At 46.9% G+C, this 20,678-nt stretch overlaps 1 protein-coding gene and 1 long non-coding RNA gene across 3 annotated transcripts in view; one reads left to right on the forward strand and one right to left on the reverse strand.

The window, feature by feature from the left end:
* Positions 1–20,678, forward strand: part of CACNG4 (calcium voltage-gated channel auxiliary subunit gamma 4) — a 43,391-nt gene that overhangs the window by 9,469 nt on the left and 13,244 nt on the right. The window lies entirely within an intron of this gene.
* Positions 311–18,930, reverse strand: LOC128917764 (uncharacterized). 2 transcript variants are annotated; one of them, XR_008469353.1, is made up of 5 exons: positions 18,418–18,930; positions 8,262–9,605; positions 3,071–3,308; positions 1,584–1,929; positions 311–1,135 (listed from the first exon to the last, which is right to left on the reverse strand). It is a non-coding gene; the product is annotated as an uncharacterized LOC128917764 (long non-coding RNA). The 2 variants fall into 2 exon arrangements; XR_008469352.1 differs by having other exon boundaries at positions 1,584–3,308.

Here is a 20,678-nt window from a genome sequence, read left to right on the forward strand (position 1 = left end):
CACATGGATCATGAACAGGGTTGAAGCCCTCGGATTCACTGAACAGAGCTGTTACTTGAGACAGTGGAGTAAATAGCCCAAAATAGATTGTTACTCTCCAGATACGCCGCTGCTGGTGGTGGGGAGGTTATTTGTTGGCATCTGTGAGCTGCCAAAGCTTCAGGAACTTGGATTCTAGCGCAGGTTGCAGAGGGAGTCCCAGACTCTTCATCTTTTTCCTCCCAAATTTAACCTCCCCTGGCCCCACCCGGCCACCTGACACACACCCGGCTGACAGCGGTTTATTCTGTGCAATTAGAGCACGGCAACGTTATTAACAATTCCAACTGGGCTTTATTAGGGAACTGTTGGAAAACGTCAGTACCAAGCAGAGCTATCCCTGACATGATAAAATACCAATTAGTACATCAGGGAGCTGAGGAACAGTTTGGAAATGGCTTCTTACAACTGGAGTTGCTAACCCTAACCAGTTGGGTGCTTATCCCCATCCTCCTGCCAGGAGAGCATCGTTATTTGCCATTACAGCAGTTTTGGGTTCACCAGCGTGCTCTTTGCAGCCCCGTCTCTTCCAGATGGACTGGTAGGACGCAGACAGCCCCGACCCAGAAGCCCCTCTGCGGTTGTGCTCGTGCTGAGCCCAAGCCAATAGACCTGGCAAGAGGCGGAGTTTCTTGGCTCAGGCTCCGTGCTGCTGGGGTCTGCCCCCCCTGCATCTGGATCAGAGCCCGTCCGCGTCCCCCCAGCTCTGCCCACTGCGAAAACACATTTTTGTCTGTCGACAGAAGATGCCCGGAGCTGACGAACAGTCTTTTCAAAGACTGCAGCTTATGAACTCTAACGATATTTCCAGTGAAGGTTTGTCTTCGAAGCTTACGTCGCCTTGGGAGTCAACAGGATTGCCTTTTTCAGGTTACTTAGGTGTTTCCAAAAATACCTATCCAAGACTATGCTACTATCTGCTAATCACGAGATTCAATATCCTGGGGTTCTCCCCAGTAGGCTGAAGGTTTCTTTCAGAGGTTGGTAAGCGTTTCTCTTTTGCTCGGCACATTTTGCTGCGCTCCTGTCCTTGCCTTTGGCGCTGGCAAGTGCAGACCATATTGGAAGTGCTTTGGGATCCTTAAAGATGCAAGACCTGAAATAAAACATGTAGAATTTAGGAACAATGCTAGGGCTGTGTTCACAGTATCACTTCTAATTATAGCTATTTGAACAATTCATTTGCCATGTCCCGCTATGGTAGTGCTTATTAAAATAGAATCCTCTTTATAGTTTGGTAGCAAATTAAGAGGGGAAAACATAGCTATCCCATTCCATCTGATGTCTTTGAAAGAGGTTTTCCCTCATAACTTGCTTTCTAGGGATATTCCCCTTATTTTCACTTGTACTCCTGGTCTGATTGTTAATGACTTACTTTGTGTCTCTCGGTAGCCAATTCCCAGTGACCTTTTTCCTCACTTTATTTTAATTTCCGTATGTAAATGGCAGCGTTCTAGCTGGAGCCAGTCTTTGGACACAGCAGCAAAACCCCATAGAGAAGGAAAAACAGGCCAGAAATTTTCCACCTGAATTCTAAGTCTTACCCAGGGCTTGGGCCGCGCAGGGAGCCAAGGCGCTCGCCTCTGCGGGATCAGAGGGGTGCTCAGACGCAGAAGCTGGACGAAGGGCAAGTGGTTCGGGATCGGGGCCAGACCTGGGCAGCCAGGACCTCGCTGTCGGCATCTCCAGGCGTCGGCGCAGGATGCGGCTGCTCCCCCAGGTTATCCCTTTTTTCTGGCACGCCTGCTCTGCCCCGGGAGGGCTGAGCAAGTGGTTGCAGCTGGCCAGAATATGGGTAGGCAGTTCCTAATGCTGATTTTACAGCATTAATGTGCACCTGTTTTGGTGGCCAACTGGCACCATGTTCAGCCTAAAATGTGTGTGTAAGCCCTGTATTAAAAGAGGCATAAGAATTAGCATGTATCAAACATGTCATTAGACACGTGCCTGGTAGACATAATGTAGGATAATGAATATGATCACAGGAATAAATTAATAACTGAAAATATTTTTTATACGTATGCACACTTAAAACAGGATAAGAACTAAGTGACACTTGTGTCACCAGTTTATAATTAAAATGCAGTGCTTGAATGAAAATGTAAGCTTCAATTAGCCAGCGCGACCCTGCTTCCGGCTTTACTTCCCACTGAAAAGCAACGATAACAAGCTCACATTTATTATCAGAGTTTTTCCTGGAGCTGTGCACTGAAACATGCTCACATCTGAGCCCTTTCACTGAAGACATTTTTTCGCTTCAGCAGTTTGGCATGCCATACAAAGGCTCTCTGATTTTTGGTGATGTTCACCTCCTCTTACATAAAAATGTTTTCTGTGCATATTATTTGGTTTTAGTTAAAGTCCAGGTGCACGGGTTACTGAAGAACCAAAAGGATGGCTCATCACATAGCACAATGGGTAATTATTGCTGAGCTTTGCTGTATTGCACAGACAAATCCTTTCTTGGAGCTCAGCATTGTAGCTCTGAGAGAGAGGAAATACCTACGATCTAGCCCAAAGTGCTACCGGGGTAAGAATAGATCCTCCGGTGTCTGCTTTGCCCCTTTAATTTTTAACTATTTCGAGGGATAGAGCTTCACAATTTTGTTTAGAGATACTATTTTTCATTTTAATTTCACCAGTGGGAAGTTAATACGTGTATAAATTATGAGGTCTCATGTGTTCCCATTTTCATCCCAAGAGTGTTTCTAGTTGGGCTTTCTGTAAAATGGTTAAATAATTCTCTGGGTTTGGCCCCCATTTAAGCTAAGATTTGTCTTGATTTATGCACCATCCAGACAAAGTCTGGTGCTGCATTGCCTAAGAATTGAGCTCCTGACTTCTGCAAGACGGGGCAGGGTCCTTGGCTGGACAGCTGAGCTCCCTGCGTAGGCGAGGAGAAAACTCAGGTGCCTTCAAAGAGCAATTCTGGAAATGTGTGTGCTGGGGGGGGGACCTGCTTCTGGCAGCTCGCAGGAGGGTTAACGCTGTGCTGCCCCTTGGTTCTTGCCCATCTGTGCGATTTGGGTACCTGGCTCAGCGCTCCACGCAAGGGGCAAGGCCATCCATCCACTTGGGATCCACATCCTTGAGGTGCCTTTTGAGAGCGGCTGACAGCAATGACGTCTTCTCAGGCGCTGATCTTGCCAATGCCAGAAGAAAATAGGAACCTTTCAGTCACGGGCTTATTCAGCCCGTCTTGAGGACATGAAGTAGGTGCTTGGTTGGGCATTTTTGCGCCCTTCAAATTGGTCCATGTGCAGAGAAGGCTACAGGAGTCAAAAAGTCCAAAATAAGAAGGATAGGGAATGCCCTTCTCAACCAGTGCTTAGGACAACTGGTGAAAGGGGTACAAACCCTAACAAGCCCCAAAATGTCAGCATCGAGCAGTTAAGCCTCAGAAAGTGTACTGAGGGAATATGTCTTCTCTGACGGAGATGGGACCAAATGTCCACACGGATATCCTTCGCAATGCCCCCTCCAATATTGTAAGCAATTTCTACGAGCAGAATTCTTGTACTGTAGGAGTGGATGTCAAGCCAGGATATCTCAACTCAGAATAGATCTGTGCTCTTAGCTTTGGGTCAGGCAGTGATGTGTGGTGTAGTTAGAGCCCCCAGGGACTCTTCAAGTTGGAAAAACTACAAACCTCCTGGTTTTTCACTGGTGCTATTCACATGGGACAGCGTGACCTCTCCAGAAAGCCTTTCCAAAGGCTTTCTGCAGCAATCTCTCAATAGCATTTAATAACTACCCATGGAGAAAATTACACTCTATTTAAAAGGCCAGAAAAATCATCTTCAGTTTAACTCTGCTGACTTTGGTAGAATTACACCAAAAATGAGTTTTGTCTGATATCCTTTCCCATACTAATGTTCAGTAGCTGGGCTGAAAAAGCCTTTCGAAGGCAAATTAAACAAGTTCGAATGGTGAAATATTCTTTTAATTTTCCTTCGCACACGTTATTTTAGGTGTAGCTTGGAACGCTGCCCTTACAAGAGGCATCCCTTTAAATATTTATACAGCATCAATATGTAGCCACCTTCATACGTTTTTAATGATATGTTCCTTTCCAAATTAACCATTAGGTAACCCTGTTCTGTAGTGTTCCAGATTTTGCACTGCCTTTACACTACCCTTGGATTTTTATTTCTTTATTTTGCTGTGGAACAATGAAGATGTCAAGGCGAGGCCCAGGGGCACGGTGGAAATCGAATTCTTGGAGCACCACCGCTGTTGCCATGGTGGACACACACTCAATAGCACACTGTGCTGCTCTGCAAGCCAAGGGGATTAAAACCCCGGCTCCGCTGCTGGGCCATGTCAGTTCACCGCTGTTACAGTGGAGGCTCTTCGTTTCCGTAATTGTAGTTCCCAGGATCGGGAGGAAAAAAAAATACCGAAGCAAACCCCAAGCAAAGAGGTGAAGGCGCTGTGAAGGGGCAGGAAGCGGCATCTCCTTTCTGAGGTTCTCCCTGGGAGCCGCAGTTGTGTCTGGCAGGTTTCTGGATTTTCCAGAGGCTTTTCTCTTTCGTCTTCTCATTTTGTGTTAGTTAGTAAGATGCTACGGAGCACTGAGGTAAATGGGACAAAGCCCGACCCCGTCAAATGCGTCAAAGATCTTCACTATTTTGTCAGCCCCGATTCAGGCTAAAAACCCACAGATGAATGAAAGTGTTGGCACAAGCCAGGGGTTTTTATAAATGTGGGATTTTTTTTAAGTCCTGTTTAATCATACCACGTTATCATAGCAAAATGATTTCTGCAGAAGCTGCTGGTGGCTGGTTTCCATCCTGGTTTCCCTCTCTCCACCAGAGATGGCTGCAGATGGCTGCACCCATAGGTCACGGCCACGTGACCCAAAACTTAGCGAAGCCTCGGCAGACTGACACATGGCACGGCCACCCAGGTTTGGTAGGGAGATTGTTCCCCTGACACAAAAAAAACCCCAAAAAACCAGAGAGACATCAGAGCTTGTCCTGTGCCCTGAAAGCAAGAGCAAAATATTCCTGCACGCTACTTCCTAAAGAAGAGTTGCACCCTTCAGAGATGAAACCCAGCCTCTCCTCTTGCCTGCTGCAGGGGCCTTATCCTGCACTCGTTTTGTAAGTAAGAGCTTCAGTTAAGTCAGTAAAGATTTTGTCTGAGGATAATGGGCTCAACGAAATACTGAAATGCAATTTCCCCGAGTTGCAGTGTGCTGAAGGAAGAGATTGGGTCGCAGCAATCCCCTTCCAGCGACGGAGCGCGGCTCCCGCTGTACACATCGCTGAATCAGGCCGAGCGAGGACGTCGCCCTCTCTACTGCTGCCATATAAGATACCTTATAAAAAGCAGCGGGGTATTTTCGTATCTTCCCTCCTATGAACCGAATCTGGTACGTTTTGGCTCCCGCGGTGATTCGGTGTGCTCGGTTTTTAAACGTACTGGTAAAGGGATAGCGTTTGCTCCAAACAAAAGCCGTCTGGGCATGGTGTTCCCGACGTGTGCCTCAGTGTAAGGAGCCAGGCAGCAGCCAAAATACAGGGAACCGCTCTCTTCCACCATGGGAAGGGCAAGGTATGGCCAAGCTTAAATTGTGCCATTATTTGAGGCTCTTCTTTGGGTTGCAGAGGCAATTTTTTCTCAGTGTTTGCTGCAAATATGTTTAAATTCGCTCTGTTTTGGAGGCAAGTAGTCAATGCATCTGAAGTGCATACTTGACATATGTTTCTTTTCACATGCTGTCCTCCATTCGTTTCATGTAGCAGATGCTCAGTTTACGACTTTAAATGTATTCTTATTTACTAGAAATTATTTTAGAAAATAGCTGTTTAGAACTAAACATTCCCAGCCCTTCTTCTGGGTGCGGGGAGCTCCTTTTTGCAGCTGTCCTGTGTGGCTGCATGCAGATGTTGACAGGTTCATTTGCATTTGAAGAGCTGGATGCAGTGAGCTAAGCAAGGGGTTTTTCTTCCCTGTCTCTGAAGGCAGTCGCTTAAACACTCCTTGCCAAATTTAGCCCTGATGCCACTCTTCTTAATTAACTCCAGCAACATCCAAGCAGAGTTTGGCCCATTGTTAGCCGCCCCTTTATTCCAGGGTTGAATTGAGCCCCCTGACCATGGACAAGAAAGGCTCTGATCCTGGACGTGGATTGTACGACAGCGAGATGCGAGGGCAGTCCTGGCTCCCAGCGAGGGGCTATGTACGCGCTGCTTTATCTGACAGCCGCTATATTGTCCCATTCCCTGGAACTGCAGGTCCAAACCTTCCAGCTGAGGGCTCTGGTTTACCCGGCTGCTGCATACTACTGAACTCAAATCTTTTAGTAGAAAGGAAATCCTGCTAGCAAGAAAAAAAGTGCAGCTTGCGCTGCTTGATCCCCCTTCCTGGAGAGTACTCTTCTTTTTTTTTTTATTGTTGCGTGGGTTTTTTTCCCCTTAAAATAAGATTGCGTAAAGAATTTCAGCAGAAAGACCCAAATTTAGACTTCAGTCCATCCCATCGATAAAGGAGAAGGCAGAAGTCTTGGTCCGCAGCCATGCTGTCAGCCGCTAGAAACCGTTGCTCCAGGTCTTTCATGTGCATGATCCATCCACATGGACCCAAAGCACGGTTTAGCAGCGACCAAAAACTTTGATGCTGTGGCAGGGAGAAAAGGTAACATTCAAAGAGCTGGAGCCCTCTCACGATCAAGGCCTGTAGACTTTGCTTCCTCTTCATTTTCTTTTCATTCCTTTAGATGTTACAAAACCGCCAAGGAAAGCTACATCCAGCGGGTATTAGAGCACCCAACTGACCCTGCAGAAGCATGGGAAGGCGTAATTAAGGATGTCCTTTTTTTGCCCTTCATTTCACTGCAATTCTGGGCTTCCCTGCCATGTCCCTGCCACGTCCCTGCCGTGGGCAGATGCTGGTCTTACTTCTCCCCCCTAATCTGGGGGATTTCCGCAATTTTCCGGTTTCCTCGTGCTGGTCTAACACAAATTGCAGCTGCAGCTGAGTTTGCTGCACATCCCTGCGTCAAGGCTGCCGTGAGGACAAAGTTACGCATCTGAACTTCGGCAGTTTTGGTGTCGACACGTAGGCATTAAAATGAACATTAACAACACCTTGGGCTCGGTCTGCATTTTGGAGCATTCGTGGCAAAATTCTTACTGGTGGCAGTCAAGGACAAGCTGATGAATCACCCCAGCAGTGCATGGGTGCACAGTGCGCGTTCTTAAAGAAAAAAGTGTTTACTCCAGTCCGTCATCCGCGTCACGCATGAAGCTTTTCTTGTAGGTACCTTTTTTTATCTGTGTAAAACCTTAAGGGGAGGGGATAGGGCTGGAGAATGTCGCTGTTAGACAGGCACGATTGAGGTACCCATGGCGACATGCGATCGCTCCGCATTGTCGCCAACACAAGAAGATTACCTTACACAAGAATAACTAAGAACAGAATTTTTGACCTTCAAGATTTTCTTATCTGTGAACATTATAACCAGATAGCAGTGCAACCCAACTTGTCAACAGCAAGAAATAAAAGGAAAATAAAACTAATTTAAAAGCCGACAGTGGCAGTGGGATAAATTCTTACATTTATCATTTCAGAGGTTCCCATCGCTCCTGCCTCTTTTCCTGCAAGGTTTAAATTATTAGATTTATTTTTTTTTACATTACGTTTACTCTCCTAAGAATAGAATACAATTTACAGAAGCTCATATGGACGAAAAAGCATTTTCCTTTTGTGCTGTTGCTCACACAAATTAACAGACACAAACCTGCACCTCCCAGCTTTCCAAAAACCTCGACTCATACTGTCAGATAAATTAATTCAATATTTGGAAATTTATTTTGAAATCCTTAAAAGAAGAAGCTTTATTACTTGAACTTTCACTTAAAAAATACAATGTATTTCAGATTCTGGTGCAAGACTTTATCTGGTCCAGTTAAAGGGGTGGATTCTTCACAACACTTACATGTGCGGCTGGTCCTGCCAGTGCTAGAATTGGAGAAATTTGCATGAGAAAAGATCCTTAAAGTGAAGAAATGCAATTTGAGGATCTAAGCTTGCCATAACAGCTGGAAAGAACCCAGTAAAATGGAATTCAATATCTGCTATTGTAGATCTCCCAGGTTTCAAGCTTCCGAGGCAGAGAATGATTTTTAAGCAGTATTTTAACTTGCCCGTGCATGAATTATTTCTAGTGACTTGCTCAAAAATAGCAATTTGAGCCTGACTCGCAGTGTACTTACACCGGACTGGAGCGCGGCCGGGCAGCCTGCCCGCACCGGGGAACACCAACCTTTCTGCGCACACCTGAACCAAACACCCGCCCTGGGTCTGGTGCCGCGGGCTGGGGACGCGCTCGCCCTGTCCCTTGTCCCTCCCCTGGCACGGGTCAGCCGGGAATGGCCAGAGTTCGGGGTCCAGACATCTCGCTAAGGTCCGAGCCAGCGAGGGAGAGCCGAAGTTCGTTGCCAGCAGGGGCTGAGGGCGAAGTGCTGTCCCCCGGGAGCAGGGGAGCATCACGCTGCGTGACTCAGAGGCGCAGCTGAGTCACAGCCTCCCGTGGCTTCCCCTGTGATGGGAACGGGTTAGACACCGCATTCAGGATTGTGCTTGAAGTCACGATCCAAATCATTGTGTTCAGGCTCCTCGTTTGCCTCACAAGGAGAAAGCATGTTGCACTTTTTGGAGAAGAGAAAGGAGTCTGTGGTGCGGGAAAACCAGCTCCTGGATTTCCACTCATGAGAGTGCTGCTAAGGAAAAAAAAATAATCCAGCAAGACCCACCTTTAAAGCACAAGGGGATGACAGTACCTCTGCTGGAGCCCCTCAGAAGTCCATGAAGGTACGCCTGGCAGATCAAGTAGCCGCTGGTTAGCAGGACACATCAGCTCAGGTCGCCTGAGGCGCGTGGCGCTGTTGCGGAAAAGCACTGACATCTCATGAGGGTACGGCTCTCCTACTCGAGAGCATTCAGGAGCAGATCTGCAGAGGGGTTTAGGTGTTGCTGTGTCTAAAACGTAGAAACTCAGCCGACAAACCCCAGGGCTCTGGACAATAAATGACACCAAAGAGCAAAGCTCAGGAGCCGGACCCTAATCGTGAGCGGGCTGGCATCAGGCTCAGCTGTGCAAACCCACGGGGCTGGTGTTTCGGGCTGTGCTCATCCTGGGGGATGGACACCACATTTAGGAGTCATCTGGATGGAGTCATGGCAGAGCAGGCGTCAGGGCATCCCCTCTGGGATGCTGGCGCTTCCCTCGCAGCACCGTTAGAGTTAAATGACACTCGGTTAAAAGATCCTCGCTCCCCAGGGGGTACTTGCTGGCACATAACCCGGTGAATCCAGTCTCTGGAGCATGAGCCATCTAGAGCCACTATGAAAACTTTCTCAAGAGCTTATTTAGGAGAGAAAGACCTGATGCGTCAGTAGCGCTGTGTGCAGGAGAGCTGCTGGAGCCGGTTGATATTTCGACACGACCGAGTATTTTTAGAGCCATCCTATGGTGCAGGAGTTTTAACTTCCATTTCACAGCCCTTGAAGCCGGGCAAACTTTCATTAACATTTGATGCCTTGAAGTCATGCAAGGTCTGGGGGAAAAGGGAGGGGAAGGAGGAAAAAGAAATACACCTTTTTGGAGCCTATAGTTTGCGAAGTTGCTGTGAAGCTTAGAAAAAGCTTCCAATCCCTCCTCTTTGTACCAAGTGCTTTTAAAGTACCCAGACCATTCAGAGAGCATAGCTAGAATCCAAACCATGGCTGTGTGGGAGAGTCTTGCTTAATTAAAAGTTAAGTTAACATGTCAAATACCTGGAGTCTCTCTGGCCCCTGGGGACGTTCAAGCACTTTTTAAACAGAGCTTCCCACCTCAGAAGGGTTATACCTCTTTTCTTCACCCCGATTGGGCAACTTTGCTAATATAGGGCTCTTTGACCCGTAAATCCCCAAACTATTTATAAGCCATCACGACTCCACCCTAGAGAGGAGAAAGAGGGACTCAGAGCAGTTAGATTTGCTCCCAGTTCCCACTGCACACAAAGCCATTTCTGCTCAGTTCAAAGTGAGACTTTTCTACCCAAATTTATACACGGGAAAACAGTGCTTCCCTGGCTACAAGGCAGGGTTTCAACTGGAAAATAAATTAACAGAAACTCTATTTTTCCCCCCGAATACACACACGTATACATACACACACACACACACAGAGTCTCTTTGCACACAACTGAGATTTTTTCATAGGCTGGGGGAATAGGAAGAAGAGACGTATTTTTGTCTCCTTGGCAAAAATAAATTGGCAGCATATCACTGAGTTGTAAAGATTGAGCGAGTACCAGAGCGCGGCCCCGTTAAGAGGAGCGGGTTCTGGAAAGCTGCCCTTTGGCTGCCTGCTCCCGTCTGCCAGGACTGTCGCAGGGGTGCTGTCCCGGGGGGGGCTCAGTGTGGGGGACCCCAAACAGCCCGTACGGGCTCCTGTGGAGGAAGAGGAGTTTGCAAGACCTGGAAACGAGGAGCTGTCAGCTCTGCATCGCTCCAGATGAAGTGTCTGAAGGGGAGAGGAGCTGTAAATCTCCCCCTGTGCATGGCAGCGTTCCCGGGCGGTTGGAGTCGCTGCCTGCCTCCCGAGCTGCGCACCCCTCGGGAGGGCTCGCCAAGGTGGTGACAAACTGGTCCTCTCCTGCTTTCAGAGCTCAGCAGGAAATATGGTCCCCGAGATGCTGTTACTCAAGGGCAGGGAGAGAGATGAAGGACTGATGAGGGAGGGCTGTGAGGGAGTCAACGGCACAACAGCCTGCGGCGCTGAGCATGGGGGCACCTGCCTTGTGTCCAGTCTTCCCAGCAAAAGGAAAACTTCTTGGCTTTCTCCTCCCAGCTATGGAGGGAGGAGAACCTCTGGAACCTCCCCAGACGCTTCCATGCCATCCAGGGACAGCAAAAAGCAATAGGCATTGCTGGTTACAAGGGGAGATATGCCTGATGCCGATAAGGGCTGGGACTCTCAGATACATTATTTAAATCCAAGTCTGAGATCCCAGGTCGACTTGCCCAAAGCTACCACCACCATTATCCTTCCCCAGTGCAGGTAGAGACATCGCGTAGTAAAATGCAATTCTGAAATACTGAAAGTAAACTCAGAAATCTCGGCAATAAAATATTTATGCATCTGTGCTTTAGTGCATTGTAATTTTGCATGATATGCTTTACTTTTCAAGACTGACTAGATTGAAGCACTTCTGATTCATTAAACACATTTTCCCAAATGCTGTTTCTACAAATATTGTTGGGCCATTGTGTTTAGTTGTATTTATTAGCTGGTGTAACAAGGAAGTTACATCTTCCATAACCCTGAGAGGAACCCACTTAAATGTGTTGCTCTGAATCTCAGCAGAGAAGAAAACAGTTCTAATGAATAATTAAAGCTTAAAGAGGTCATGCTGCTTTTGCAGTCTCATTTTTATTTGTCACTGCTTAGTTTGCATTAGGAAATAGAAGGTTTCAGGTGCAGGAGCCAAATGTGTTCATTTAAACAGATCTATTTGGTAGCCCTCTCCATTTTTATGTATTAGGTCATTTGTTAACTGTGATAATTTAAATCGGTCCTGGGAATTGTAAGTTTCAGGCTCTTAATTTTCATCAGGCAGCAGCTTTGTGCATCCCCTCACCTTCTGTCAGCAGCACGGGCACTGGCTCGGGGGCCGGGCGGCGCACGCACCGAGCTGGGCAGGGCTGTGGATGCAGGCAGAGCTGCTCAGGGAGGACCCAGGTCGCCATCTGGTCCCCGGCTCCACAGGCGCCACCGATCTGCCAAGCTCCTGCTCTCCTCCTGGGCCCTCTCCTTGCCTCCGGCCACCCACCGTCTCCGCCTCCTCCTCAGCTCTCTCTCCCTCCCGCTTTCTTCCACGCTTCCTTTCCTCCTTCCCTGCGAACCACCTCCCGTTCCTCCCCACTCTGCCCCAAAGTGCTCCTTTTCCTCCACCCTTCCTACATTGCTCTCAGCCGTCCTCCCGCAGGCCCTTATTCCCCCACGGCTGCTCATCATTTTCCTCCCCTTCTCAAAGACCAGCCTGCCCCATCTCCCGCAGGATGCTGCCCACAGCCTTTCTCCTCCCAGCTATGAACCTCCCCAGACGCTTCCATGCCATCCCAGGACAACAAAAAGCAAGAGGCATTGCTGGTTGCAATGGAAGATATGCCTGATGCCGATAAGGGCTGGGACTCTCAGATACATTATTTAAATCCAAGTCTGAGATCCCAGACTGGCTTGCCCTGGGACACGCCGGGGACACACACACACACCCCCTCCACCACCGAATACCCGAGAGCACCTGGCCTCCATGAGGGTATGGCACGTTATGGGCTGCACATACTGCTGGGAATCGGGACTAACCACATCAGCAATAACTCTAATTCAAGCTAAAGTCCTTCATATTTCCGTTCTGTTTTCTTCCAGGATATATTACTGTTGCAAAACATTTTTGTGCCTTTTGTTTCTTCACACTGGAACCTCGTGTTTCTAACCAGCAGCTCTGTTATTTGTTCCCAAGGTATGAGTTCCCAAGCCATGAGTATTCAACTAGACAGCACGGTCTCTTGGATGCACCACACTAATCTCTCTGAGTGGAGTGTCTTTTCCAGTAATACATCATGCAGATGATTTTTGAAACCTTTGCCTTGCGTGTCCCAAATCCAGCCATCAGCAGGGTTTGGCAGTTAGACCCCTTTCTCCTAACCTTTAGATTCCCCGTTGTCATCTGCCTTGTTTCAGTCCCGCATCGCTGATTGTGCATGATCAATCTCTAGAGGTTTAGTTTCTATGTATAACTCAACAAGCTGGCATAGAAATGAGGAAGACATGCTCCAAAATGAATGCAGATCCAACTCAAGGTCACTGCATTATGAAGACAGACATATTGCAAGCATTCCCTTCAATTAAGATGATTTATGGAGTGAAATTTCCCTATTGCTTCTTCAATATCCAACTATTTTTCTAAATGCCATCGTCTTATAATGAATCACCATGGGCTGAAGAGACATGGAAGAATTACAGGATTCCAGGAGTGTCCAAATATCCTGCACGTTCCTAATCAGTTAATTAGTGAGCTCCTATATCACTGCTTTCCAATGTAACCCTTGCTTTTTTTCATGAAAAAAACTTTCTGTTGCATGAATGAGCCAAAAGAAGGTTTGTAAAGAAAGAGTTCAGTTCTAGATGTCGGCTTACAGACATTCCCTGCTATTAGAGTAGACAACAATTCGTTTTATGCAGCAAGGTAATTACGTGATGCCTTGTAAGCTTCTGCTACACCAAGAGGTCTCACAAGGAGTATCAATAACATGAACCATTTTTCTACCGACTAGATGTGGAGGGTTTTTCCATTGCAGAAGCATCCTGTGCATGCTACCCCAAACATCCCCGAGGATTATCCAGGTTCTCATTCTGAAGAGGTGGTTCTATAATTTTAGACTGCTGTATGACAACTGCAAACCTTACCTGTGCTCAAATGAGGCTGTTTCAGGAACCTGAAAAAACAGTAATTTAAGAGGGTCTAGAAGTAGAAATTGAGAATGAGAAGGCAGCAAGTGTATGAAAGTTGAAGTGACAGAAGACACAGGGGACAAAGCATCACACACTGTACTGGGTATGTCTCATCTAGTTCAAGAACAGTGTTCGTTCCCCAGATGTGACCATGACTGTGTCTCAAATTATAAACTCAGTGGGGACTTTGAAGAGACATGAATGTCCGTTTCCTTAAATTTCCCCCCCCAGGTAGTGACGAGCCATGCTACAGGCTTTATAGACATGCTGCGATCATGAGAGGTGAAACCATCAGGCATTGGTTGATCACCATGTTAATGAGGGAGAACTGATGACTTACTGAAGTAAGAGAAACCAGATGGATAAAACCCAAACTATCCCTTAAGGGAAACTTGATTCCAATTGTGCCAACACAGGAAAAAAGCACAGTTTGACAATGCGAAAATAAACACGATTTGTCATTTTGCAGCATATGAACGCTTCATCAGACAAAATGACTATCTGTTCTCAAAATTGCATCCGGTAAAATTCGGCATTTCGGCCCTCTCATAATGATTGATGGACTGGCAGCAATCTGCCTGAATGAGCAGTCTTTGTACCAGTGAATGTATGTCAGGGTCAAGAACATTGCGGGGGAAAAAAAGTGGATTTTGGTCCAAATGAAGATATATCTGAACCCTCGCTAGCATACAGGCCACCACAGCTTATTTCCCACTGCTCTCTGAGGTGTGGCCTGTGATGGGCACTGTGCAGTTACAGTTGTGAATAACAAGTCAGACTCCGACACATTTTCCCAAAAGTACTGTTGGTTACCAAGTACCTCTTCAAATTAAGGCATTTTGGACCAAAATGTAAGTGAGAGCTGAGAACTCGTTGGCGAATGGCTTTCAGTTCAAAGCTGTGTTGGGTGAAGATGCTCACCTAAGAACCCAACAGCAACTCAAGTGTTAGACCAATTGTAGCTAAGGTGGAAAAGCTGACTACAAAACTCAAATGGAGGTTTCTATCCAAGCTCCAAATTCATTTTAAAAGGGAGAGAACAACTATATCGGCCACCCAGAAACAGCTTTGGCAAAGCAGCAGCAGAGCAAAGTATGGAAATGAGTGGTGAGACAAACTTCTGGGCTGCCGGGATAAAGGACTGTGGCACGAGATGCAGGCCGAGACGAGGTGTGAAGGCAGAACACATAAGCGTGGGCCGTGGTGGTAGTTAGAAAAGCAGGCACAGAAAAGTGAGTTAACAACCCTGTGGCAACCAGAAATGTCGACAGTCCCTTGGGACTGAGCCGAGCATGGGAACGCTCGCTGTGGCGGGGCTAACTTAGCACTGACTTGAAGAAGTTCCTCAAGCAGCATCACCAACGTGGCCCACAAAAAATCGTGTCATACCCAGCCTGAAGAATTGCCCCTCTTTTGCTGTGCAGGTGATTTAGAAAGTGCAAATGGAACATCAGGGCTGGAAGGATGTCAGCGTTTCTTCCTAGAAAACGGAGTCATTCCTTCTATAAGCTCCACAAAAAGGAGCAACAAAAAAGGACTAAGATAAGCCACAGAACCCCCTGGATTTTCCCCCGCTTTGCCAACCAAGAAGCAGCAGAAGAGGACATGGATAATAAGGAGCAAATTGCAAGTGGTAGTAGGAAGACCATCAGCCATGCACAGAGGGGCTCCTGGGGATGCCCGAGCAGCGGTGGTGGAATGACGCCTCATGCTCTTTTGTCTGCTGTTTGGCTGAGGAAAAGCGGCTGGGAAAGGGATAGGAGCATTGCTGAATGACCTCCATCACAACTTCTGCGGCCAGGATGCTGGTTTATGAGAGGAACATTCAAAGAAAATGGAAATGAGGTAGCTCAAAACAACATGTAACATACAATCAACTCTTACGCGCTTTGCTGCTGCCCTACATTTCCCTGGTGCTGTTGGTATTCACTGCTGTAGCACAAGGACACTTAGTACTTTTGGCAGCGGTTTTGTAATGACTGAAGAGGATTCAAAGGACAGCAGCCAGACACTGTGATGTGTTTTATGAGCTCCCAGATGTGCAGGTGAGGTGAATCTTCGGGAAATGAGTTTCGCTGCCACGGATTTTCTAACATCACTCAGGGTCTCAAATAAAATCTTATAATGGAACAAAAGGCTGTCATAGAATTTTAAAGTCGTCTTTGGCAAAGCATCTTTTCCGCACCTGTTCATTTCTTGCACAAGTGCACAACATCTTTGATGGTATTTGCCCAGCTGAACACAGAAGGTCGGCTGCTGAGGCCGTATGTGCCCACCTGAGTTAAAACTGACTGAGCCTCTGTAGGCACCTCCCTGGATGCCTTCTGGTGCAGGCAGTCCAGAATCTGGAGGTGCTTTACCAGGCTGTACAAAATAGCGTTCAGGTGTTACGTTGTGAGTTGCAGCATACTAAAATAATATTGCTCAAAGAGTAACATTTTTCGAGCCACAACTAGAAGCCACCACTCAACAGCAGACTTCTTCACCACCCGAGCGAGATGCGTCTTCTCCTGTGTGGCTACCTTCTTCGGGCAGCGGTGAGCATCCGCAGATCAGCTAAGGCACCGCGCCTGCGCCTCGGGAAACTCAAGAGTGTTAGAAGAGAAAAGGGTGGTCATGACATTAATGTCACACTGCCCGAGCGGGAACCTTGCTGGTCACTATTTATGGCTGTGAAATTGGCACTCAGCTCAGTGGAGATGGCTCTTCAGAAATGTGGAGCATGAGCTCCACTACAGTTTGAGACCACTGGAGAAAAAAACAATGCGAGGAGTAGAGCAACACAACCTTTTTTCTGCGGGGAGACGGCGGGAGGAGCAGCTGTGAGCTGCCTCCAGCTCCAACAGAGAGGGCTTTGGATAGGCTTTGTAGAGGAGCACGGAGGAGAGGCTGCAGACAGCAAAAGGCAACTGGATCAGACACTGCCACAGGGCAGACAAGTCGGTGAAAGGGGATTATAGTATCCTGGAGTAAATACTTGAAAGTATTTACTCGTAGAAAGCGTGTGATAAATACAGGGGGGAGCATTAGCTACAACACGAAGGTAAGAGAAGTGGGGTGAGGTCAATGGTGGGACTGAGCACATCAATGAGAAGATAAACTGAGACCTGTTCCTAGAGAAAACGTGCTTTTGCCAGAGTTCAGGGGAATGGCAAGCGCTAAGAATAAAGGCCGGGGTGAGAGCAAGCACGGTCCCCTGCCAGCATCAGCTCATTTCCAAGCACGTGGGCAGAAGCAGCTGCGAGCTGCTCGGTGCACATCTCCTCCAGCGCCGCCGCCAGGGTGGTCCGAGCCCTCGCGAGGTGTGAAACACACCAGGAAGGTGTTTTGGGTTTGAAAACCTTAAAGAGGAGCGAGATGGAGCAGGCAGCAAAAGCAACCGGCAGTTATTCACGTGGCAGTGAGGGGATGGATGAAAAGCTCTGAGCAGCGGAGGGTCTGTATGCAGCGGAGGGGGAGGACTGGAAAAGGGGGAAATTCATGTCACAGCAGAAGATAAGAAAATAAGAGACTCAAGGAGGAGTTTTGCTTTGCCCACCAGACAATTGAAAATAGATCAAAAGAAGAACCCAAAGGGTTTGTTAGAGCTGACAGCTCCTAAGGAAGAAAGTGGGGCAAATTTCATACATTTGAACATTTTTAAATCATTTTCTTTTTGCCCGGGAAGTAGAGGGGGAGCAAGCAAAGGAGAAGACCAGATTCTGATATCGCTGTTGCTGGATGAGACAGGTTTGAGTCCACTGCACTGAAATCAGAATCTGGCGCCTAAGTGGGCAGTTCAGCTCCATTCAATGAGAAAAAAGTGAATCCTGAGTTATGGGATGAAAGAGAAGGAAAGGACCAGCTGGGCAGGATGCTGGGCCATCTTGTCTAGACCATGCTTTTGCCAAGACAGGCTGGATCTTTGAGGTCCCTTCCAACCTGGTATTCTATGATTTTAGGAGGAAAAATAGAAAATTATGTTTTCACCGTCTCAACATCTGTAGAGAAACATGGTTAACATTCAGGATAATTTCCTGAGTTGTAGACTCAGCTGAGATGAATTTCCTCTGGCCTGACCATGACACGCGCAGACAGCTCGTGCTGCTCAGCTGGTTTATGGTACCGTGCTACCCGCATTTATGGGAATGGACTGCTAATCTTTTTAGATCCTAAGCATCTTCTGAAAACAAGACCTCCCTTGGCAAAAGTATGACAATAAGCCCAGGTACTAGCAGTGCTCTTCATCAAATTCACCTTCAGGATGAAACAAAAATACAAACTGTCATATGGACAAGTATTTCCTGGACTGTCAGGACTCAAGAGGGTGTCAGACAGCATCTGTCTCAAAAACAACCTCTGCTTTGAAGTTTCCAGATTTGCGAGGCTGTCACAACAGCCAAACTTTTCTCAAAGGCAGACACCCAATAAACGGGCATTTAACCTCCCGAGGCTTTTTTCTCTGCTGGCTCCATCCTCAGTGGAGCTGAAGGCGGCATTACAGCAGCAAATTCATATGGGGTGTGTTTTGCACACAACCTGCATCAATACTTCATGATTTCTTTTATAATGACAGCATTAAACATCCTCTGGCAGAGGCTCACAGGATCTGTGCTCATTCAAGTAACTTAAGGACAGGCCTGTGAAATTCTCGGCAAACAGCAGGAGACAAATAATCGAACTCGGGACAATTTAACATGGAAAGTGCCAAGTTACAGAAAAATAGCTAATGCTGTTCCTTGTGGCCTGAGTGGAGAGCTAAGGACCGTAATGGTCCCTGTTTGAGCGTCAGCACCACAAAGCGCGTTTTGAAAGTAAAAGGAGGAGCAGCACCCATTCCTCTTTTCAAGGGTTATTTTATGAGAGGGATGAAGAGAAAGGAAAGTTACCTCGGCAGCTGCATTCGCTGTTGTGTGTCGATCCAGTGAAGCAGGGGGGTTGTACTGGTGGATAATCAAAGAAATGAACACAGGGCACAGACAGATGCCACGCTTTAAATTTTGCGGAGAGGAACATTTTTTGGCATGTCTGCTCTTCTTTGCTCACTATTGCTCAAATCACGCTGCAGAGGGATTCAGAACTTGTCAGCAGAGAAGTCTTCCTAAGGAAAAAAATATAGAACTGTTTCTTTTCTCCCCTGGCAGAGTCCAGCGCTGACACGCTCTCACTCACTATAAATAGAGGTTCTCCACTGTTGTCCAAGGGAAGCGCAAAGCCATGCCGATAAGGAAACCCAGTCCCACATGGCACGCTCAGATGGACACTGTGTTCAGGCAACTTCTGTTACAACAGCCCCGCTCTGCCTGTCACGCTTTTCTTGTTGTCAGTGATGTTATCTGTCAGTCAGCCTTCTCTGTGCTGATATATTCAGAAAACTTGTCATTTAAAGATTCAGATATTCAAGCGTTGCAGGAAATCAGGCTAACGGTTGGCTCTGGAACTGAAGCACAGCATTTAATCACAGAATAGATGCAACAAGCAGAACCACCGGGCCAAATTTCCCATGGCTCCTTACTAATTGCCTTATTTTTAATACACAGTCAGCTCCTTGCAACTTTTATTCCCTGTATCTGCAAGCACTTGCTGTCAAATGATCTTGAAAATCATTTCCTTCCACATCTTCAAACCATCCCAGAAGACCCACATTTGCCAGAAAGAACTCAGCTGGTAAGTGGGATTTTAGGCCGGACAATTACGGGGTGTATTTACCCGCCCGCAGGTAATTGCCGCAGCCATGCGACCCCTTCTGCAGCTGACATTCACAGCGCTCATTCCATCAGTATAACCCCCTGCAGGAGAAACCCTGCTTAATTCTATTAATAGTGTGCACGTGTGCGCACTCAGTATCTTTAGCTGCTCGAGAGCTACAAGAATGTGGCGTGTTGGCAGCAGAGAGCTCAATCCAAGGAGGTCGCAAATGTCTGGTGTCCCATGGGAATGCCAGAAAAGCTGCCTAATCAAGTCCCAAACCCGACGTTTTACTGCATGCTCTCACCAGCGAGAGCAGTCGAGAGGGCTGGAAGATGAAATAGTTAATTGAGCAATAGTTCTGCAGAAGCTGTTGATGGAGAAGGAGGCAGCGGCTCAACCCGTCTATCCTCATGTGTCTCCCACTGCTATCAGATATCGCCTCCCGTAAGCTTGTGCTCAGAGCAAGGAGACAAAAATTGCTATTGACAGAAGTACCCCGCAGACAGGGTCCTCTGCTGCAAAGCTGCTAGCGTCTTGCATGGTGGAAACCTATTTTAAATGACAACAGAACACTAATGTTATGGAAAAATCTTGGTTTATATAGTTTTCAGGATTAGGGGGGAGAAGAAAACAAAAGTACAGTTTGTCTTGACAAATACTGTCAGACATGCAAGTGCTCTGTCTTCCAGCGCTGATTTGTGCAAATGCTTCCAGGGCATCGGGGAATGTTGTCATTGATAAAATACTAACCACGGGAAATGGCCGTTCCAAAGACACGACTGAGGGAACGGCCAACAACGTGATCATGTAATGCATGGCCACAAACAAAGTTAATTAGCATTTGCATCATACAGCATTAACCAGCGCTCTCAGTCATCAAAAAATAAAACCCCAGTGACCAGTTCTGCAGTGGTACAGGCAGGATTATTAAAGCATTATTGGAGAAAGAGCAAGGAGAAGGTAGTACGTCATCAGAATTCGGGATCACGACTTTGATTTACTGTTGAAAACTCCATGTACTTTGAGATCTCAAACCCCAAAACAAAGCTTAATCTTCACTTAGGAACTACAATTCCCTCCCTTATCACATTATCTGAGTACCTCACACTCTGATTATAGTTATCTGAACAACACTTAGAGAGATTGGGAAGAACTAACCTTGTCAGAGAAGCCCTTGAACACAGAGTAAAACCGAGTCACAAACAATTTTTAGTTTTTGAATGCCAGCTAAGTACACTGCAACCAGTGGAAAAAAAATGTTCTTGCACCATCAGCAACACTTCAGAAAATTTGCCTCTTCGTTATCATTAACCCAGATCCTGAAGTCCTGGCTCAAAATTCAGAACAAAGTTATTATTATGAGGAGAAAATGCATTATAATATTTGTATTTCTAAAAGCATCATTTAAAACGTATCAGTAATCATTCAAAGAAAGGAGTAATACTTACAGCATCTCAGT

This window comes from Rissa tridactyla, chromosome 15, assembly GCF_028500815.1.
Source record: "Rissa tridactyla isolate bRisTri1 chromosome 15, bRisTri1.patW.cur.20221130, whole genome shotgun sequence".
Taxonomy (NCBI): Eukaryota; Metazoa; Chordata; class Aves; order Charadriiformes; family Laridae; genus Rissa; species Rissa tridactyla.